General features: G+C 37.2%; 1 pseudogene; it reads right to left on the bottom strand.

Moving 5' to 3' along the window:
• Positions 1–4: 4 nt before the first annotated feature.
• Positions 5–93, bottom strand: LOC111816322 (annotated as a pseudogene).
• Between the last annotated feature and the right edge of the window lie 5,449 nt (positions 94–5,542).

Here is a 5,542-nt window from a genome sequence, read left to right as displayed (position 1 = left end):
AGGAGTTTCAGGCTCTTCTCTGGGTTTTATGGAGGCTTCCTTTACCCTTCTGTTTTAGCCTCTTAAGGCACTGTGTCAACCTTAAAAGGGCACAGGAAAGGGAGACCTAGTTGTTTTTAAGAGATCTTTTCTTACCTTTTCACAAGTTGCAACAGTGTCTTTAAGGTCTGAGAGTCTATTTTCATTTTCATTCAAATGGTTTTGCCAGCTTGTGATTGAGGTTTTAATTTCCTGTATATCACTTTGAATCTGCTTCATGCATTCTATTTCTTTCCTATATTGCTCATTCAAGGACTGCATCATTTTTCTCTTCTCTATTTTTTAAATCAGTGTCTTTTTTGAAGCACTTAGTATTACTTTAATTATAGTTATAATTTCTTTTTTTTTAACTTCAGAAATTATTTCTGATCTGATTTCCTCTGTACCTTTTGGCAGTTTTTGTTTTTGTTTTTGTTTTTTTTACTTCTGATGCTATTATTTCAGAGATTTCAGGTGTGTGATTTCCAGTTTCTTCTATGCTATTGTCTCTTGCATTTGTTCTGGATGGGCTCAGGGCCTGATAACACATTTTGCTCCTTCTCTTTGTCACTTTGTATAGCACTGTCTTCTGACCTTTGGTGTAGCGCTTAGATAGTTATTACCTAAGCTCCAGGTCCGGATCTACCAAGTTCAAACTCGTCCAGGTGGGTGTAGCTTGGGTCTGGTTGCTATGCTCCACTTCTTTATGCTGCAGCCCTTGGAGGTGAACCCTCTGTGCCACTCTGGCGAGATGGTTTGCTCCTGGATCAGCTGAGTGAGTGTTGCCTGTAGCCTCTCTGCAAGGAGTTCTGCTGCAGGGTTCCACACCAGGCCTGTCTGATGGAGGAAGTTCCACTCGCACCTGTGCCTGGGTGCTGGCTCAAATGAAGATCTGGTGGGCCCTGGGCAGTCACACTTACACACCTGGCCTCGGCTCTGGGTAGAATGAAGATCTGGGGGCTCCCGGGCAGTCCTCTAACAGCTTTTAATATTCTAGTCTTTTGCTATATTTCTGAGATCTTGCTAATTATATGTCTAGGTGTAGATTTGTTGTGATTATGGCTGTATGGAGTTCTTTATGCCTTGCTTATCTGTATGTCAAATTCTTTTGTCATGTTTGGAAAATTTTCTGCTAGTACTTCTGCTAATAGTCATTTTATGTCATTTATGCTGTCTCCTGATGCTTCATTGATATCTATTATTTTATATTATTTTTCTTTGCATCATCTTGTAGCTGCTGAATTGTTATTTTCTGATTCCTTGTTAGTTTTAAGAGATATTTTATTTCACATTCATTAGTTGTAACACTGTCTTCAAGGTATGAAAGCATATCTTCAGTTTCAATCCAGTGGCTTTCCCAGCTTTCATTGGCATTCTTTATCTCCTGCATAGCTGTTTCATGCATTCCAATTCTTTCCTGTATTGTTCATTCAGTGTTTCCATTACTTTTATATTCTCCTTTATTTTTCTATCTATGTCTTCTTTAGCTGTGTTGAGCAATTCTTTCATGATTATTGTCTTTTCTTTTTGGACGTGAGAGATCATTTCTGCTTTTATTTCTCCTAGAGCCTAATGGACTTGTTTCTTTACTTTAGTTGCTATCATTTCAGAGATTTCAGGTGTGTGATTTCCAAATTATTGTATGTCTTTGCCTTCTGGATTTGTTCTGGGTGGGCTAGAGGATTGAGATTGCCCTTTGTTCCTGCATTTTGGCATTTTTGAAGGTACCAGTAATCACCCAAATAGATTCCCTCAGGCTTCCGAGATTCTGGCAAAGTTCTTAAATAGCTCCAGAAATGCTCCCTGCCTACTCATGCTGGCCCACAGATTGCAGCTGTCCTGCATCCTGCAGGCCACTTAGAGTTCTGCTAAGTTTTTAAAAGTTTGGAGCAGCACCAGCAGAAGCTCCATGCCTGTGTGCTGGAAGCAAAAGGAGGGCAGGGCTCACCTGAGTCCTGCTGGCTTCCCAGAGTCCACCAAAGTTCTTAAATGGCACCAGGAAAGCTCTGCACCTGCTCACACTGGGCCCACAAATCTGAGCTCTCCTGCATCTCACAGGCCACCTAGCGTCCTCTTAAGTTCTTAAAAGTCAGAGCCCACTTGTTTTGCTTTCCCATTTCTGGACAAGAGACATGATTAAGAGTGTGTCACTAAAAAAATAAAATAAAATAAAGCTGAACAACCATTGAAAAGATCCAACATCAGTGTGTGGACCTGAAGACTGACTTGGGCCTGCAGGGAGGAATTCCAGAATCACAGAAAAACTGGAGTATGTCGCTCCCTGAGGAGTTTGAGTTCAACAACAGGGTTCTCTTAAGAGGGGCTGAGACCTATGGCTGGGCCCAATGAGCAGACGTATACTGCTTGGCCTAGCGGGGTCCAGACTGAGGCCCAGACCTGCAGGAAGATCCTCAAGGTACAAAGGTGGCAGGTAATAACTTTGGTGGACAGCTCTGCCTGGAAGGCTCCAGGTACATGAAAGGGAGGCACTAAGACAGATCTCAGGGGAACTAGTTTATATACAAATTACCAATTTATAATGATCTGCTTTGTTATAACAACTATAGTATTGGTTCCTATAGTCTAAAATACAAAACCATTAGTTATCAAAGATTGTAATTTCTAAATTTCACTTGCTGTTATTAGTACTGGTAATTGTACTACTTTTACTAGAATAGCATCTCTGTTTTAACCACATGTTCTCCCTTGGGTGATATTATTGGGAGGTGCTTGGGTAACAAACTCACCAAAACCTATACTGAACAACAGAGAACAGTTCCAAACAGAAACCCATATCTCACTCTCAATAGAGAAGGCAAAATCTTGGGAGGGAACAAAACAAGAATCTCTGACACACAAGAACAGATGTGTTACAGAGAAGTTCTGATTGCAATGATACCTACTGTCAAAGTTTCACAAAAAAAGTATCACATAAATCAAAATAAGGAGTTTACTCTGAAATATAAAATGACAGAAGAAGCAAAATGCAATCTCAGGCCCTGAGTCCACTAAGAGCAAATCCAGGAGACATCAGCATAGGAGAAATTGGAAGTCACACACCTGAAATCTCTGAAATAATAGCAACCAAAGTAAAAAACAACTGCAGAGGGGTATAGAGGAAATCAGGTCAGATATGATCTCCCAGGTAAAAAAAGAAATAGTAACTCTAATGAAAGAATTACTTAAGTGTTTTTTAAAAAGACACTGATAAAAAATAGAGGAGGATAGAAAAATGATGGAAGCCTTGAAGGTGCAATATAGGAAGGAAATACAATGTGTGAAGCAAATTCAAAGCTATGTACAGAAAATTAAAAACTCCATTAAAAGTTGACAAAACCATTTGAATGAAATGAAGATAGAATTTTAGATGTTGAAGACACTCTTGTAGCTTGTGAAAAGATAAGAAAAGATCTCTTAAAAACAACTAGAATCCAGGAAATAATAATTCAACAGCTGCAAGATGATGCAAAGAGGAACAGCATGTGAGAAAGAAGGATCCAACACAAATTACATAGAAAGAATACGGGCAGAAGTAGTAGCAGGAAGCTTCCCAAAGAGTCGGTAACTGAGGCATATAGAATTCCAAATAATATCAATCCAATTAATTGTAATGCCTCCTGCCTTGTCTTTGCTGCCCAGGATTGCCCTTGCTATTCTAGATTTTTTCTGGTTCCAAATGAATTTTTGGAATGTTTTCACTAGATCTGTTGATTTAATGCAATCCCTCCCAACTAGGCATGTTGGTGGTATTTGGTAGGGATTGCATTAAATCTGTATAGCAATTTTGGGAGTATGGCCATTTTCACAATGTTGGTTCTTCCTACCCAGGAGCAAGGGATATCTTTCCATTTTCTGGAATCCTATTCAATCTCTTTTTCAGAGAACTATAATTTTCATTGTAAAGATATTTTGCTTCCTTAGATTAATTCCTAGGTATTTCTTTTTTTTTGATGCTATTGTAAAGGGTATTGTTTCTCTAATTTCTCTGTCAGTGTGTTTGTCATCTGTGTAGAAGAATGCTATTGAATTTTGGGTTTTGACATTTTAACCTTCTATGCTACTGATTTTGTTTATTAATTCTAGGAGCTTCTTGGTGGAGTTGTTTAGTTCTCCAAAATAGAGTATCATGTCATCTGCAAATAATGATAATTTAACTTCTTTACCTATTCTTATTCCTTTATTTCTCTCTCTTGTCAAAGGGCTCTACCTAGTGATTCCAGAACTATATTGAATAAGAGTGCTGATAGAGAAAGTCCTTGTCTTGTACCAGATCTGAGAGTAAAAGATTTCAGTTTTCCCCCATTTAGAATTATGTTGGCTGTTGGATTGTCATAGATGACTTTTATCAGATTGAGACAGAGGTCCCGTGTTCCAATTTTCTGTAGGGCTTTGATCATTAGTGTTGGATTTTATCAAAAGCCTTTTCTGCATCTATTGAGATGATAATGTGGTTTGTGGTTTGGGCTGTATTGACATAGTGTATTACATTTATAAATTTGCATATGTGAAACCATACTTGCATCCCTGGGGTGAGTCCTACCTAGTCATGGTATATAATCTTTTTTTTAATTGACATCCGTTATTTTTATTTTAAAGAAAGAAAAAAAATAAAAACAGTGGTACAAAAATCTCAAAACAAGATTTTAGGAGAGTAACAATGGTTAGTACATTGTGTATTGTTATTGCCAAAGTAGTTTCTCATATTACAAGATATAGTCAAGAAATAATAAGCAAATAACATAGGTACAAATCTCTTCTTTTTTAAGTCAATAGAAAATGGAAATATACTTTTTAAAGTTATGGTATATAATCTTGATGATTTACTGTATTCTATTTGCTAGGAATTTATTGAGGATTTCTGCATCTATGTTCATGAAGGTAATTGGCCTGCAGTTTTCTTCCCTGTTTGAATCTTTCTCTAGTCTTGATCTCAGTGTAGCACTTGCCCCCCAGGAATGCTTTTGGAGTATTGCTTTCTTTTCAATTTCATTGAGAGTTTGAGGAGTATTTGGATTAAGTATTCTCTAAATTTCTTGTAGAATTCAGCTGTGAATTTATCTGTACCTGACCTTTTCTTTGATAGTAATTTTTTAAATTACATTTTCAATTTCATTGGCTGGTATTGGGTTTTTCAGAGTTTTTATATCTTCTTGATTGAGTTTTGGCAATTTTTACCTTTCTAGGAATCTGTCCATTTCTTCTGTGCATTCGATTCTGTGAGAGTAAAGATTTTCAAAGTAGCTATTGATGATCTGCTGAATTTCCACAGGGTCTGTGGTAATTTCACCCTTTTCATTCATTATTGCTTGAATTTGAGGTTTTTTTCTTTCTTCATGTTGATGAGGTTAGCTAGGAATTTATCAATTTTATTTAATCTTTCAAATAACCAGGTTTTTTACTCATTAATTCTTTACATTACTTTCTTTATTTCAATTACATTAATTTCTGTTCTAATCTTCATTATTTCCTCCCATCTTTAAGCTTGTGCTTAGTTTGCCCCTCTTTTTCTAGAAGCTTGAGGTGC

The sequence above is a fragment of the Octodon degus genome, unplaced genomic scaffold, assembly GCF_000260255.1.
Source record: "Octodon degus isolate 3935 unplaced genomic scaffold, OctDeg1.0 scaffold00029, whole genome shotgun sequence".
NCBI classification, from domain to species: Eukaryota; Metazoa; Chordata; class Mammalia; order Rodentia; family Octodontidae; genus Octodon; species Octodon degus.
This window is presented reverse-complemented; position numbering and strand designations above follow the sequence as displayed.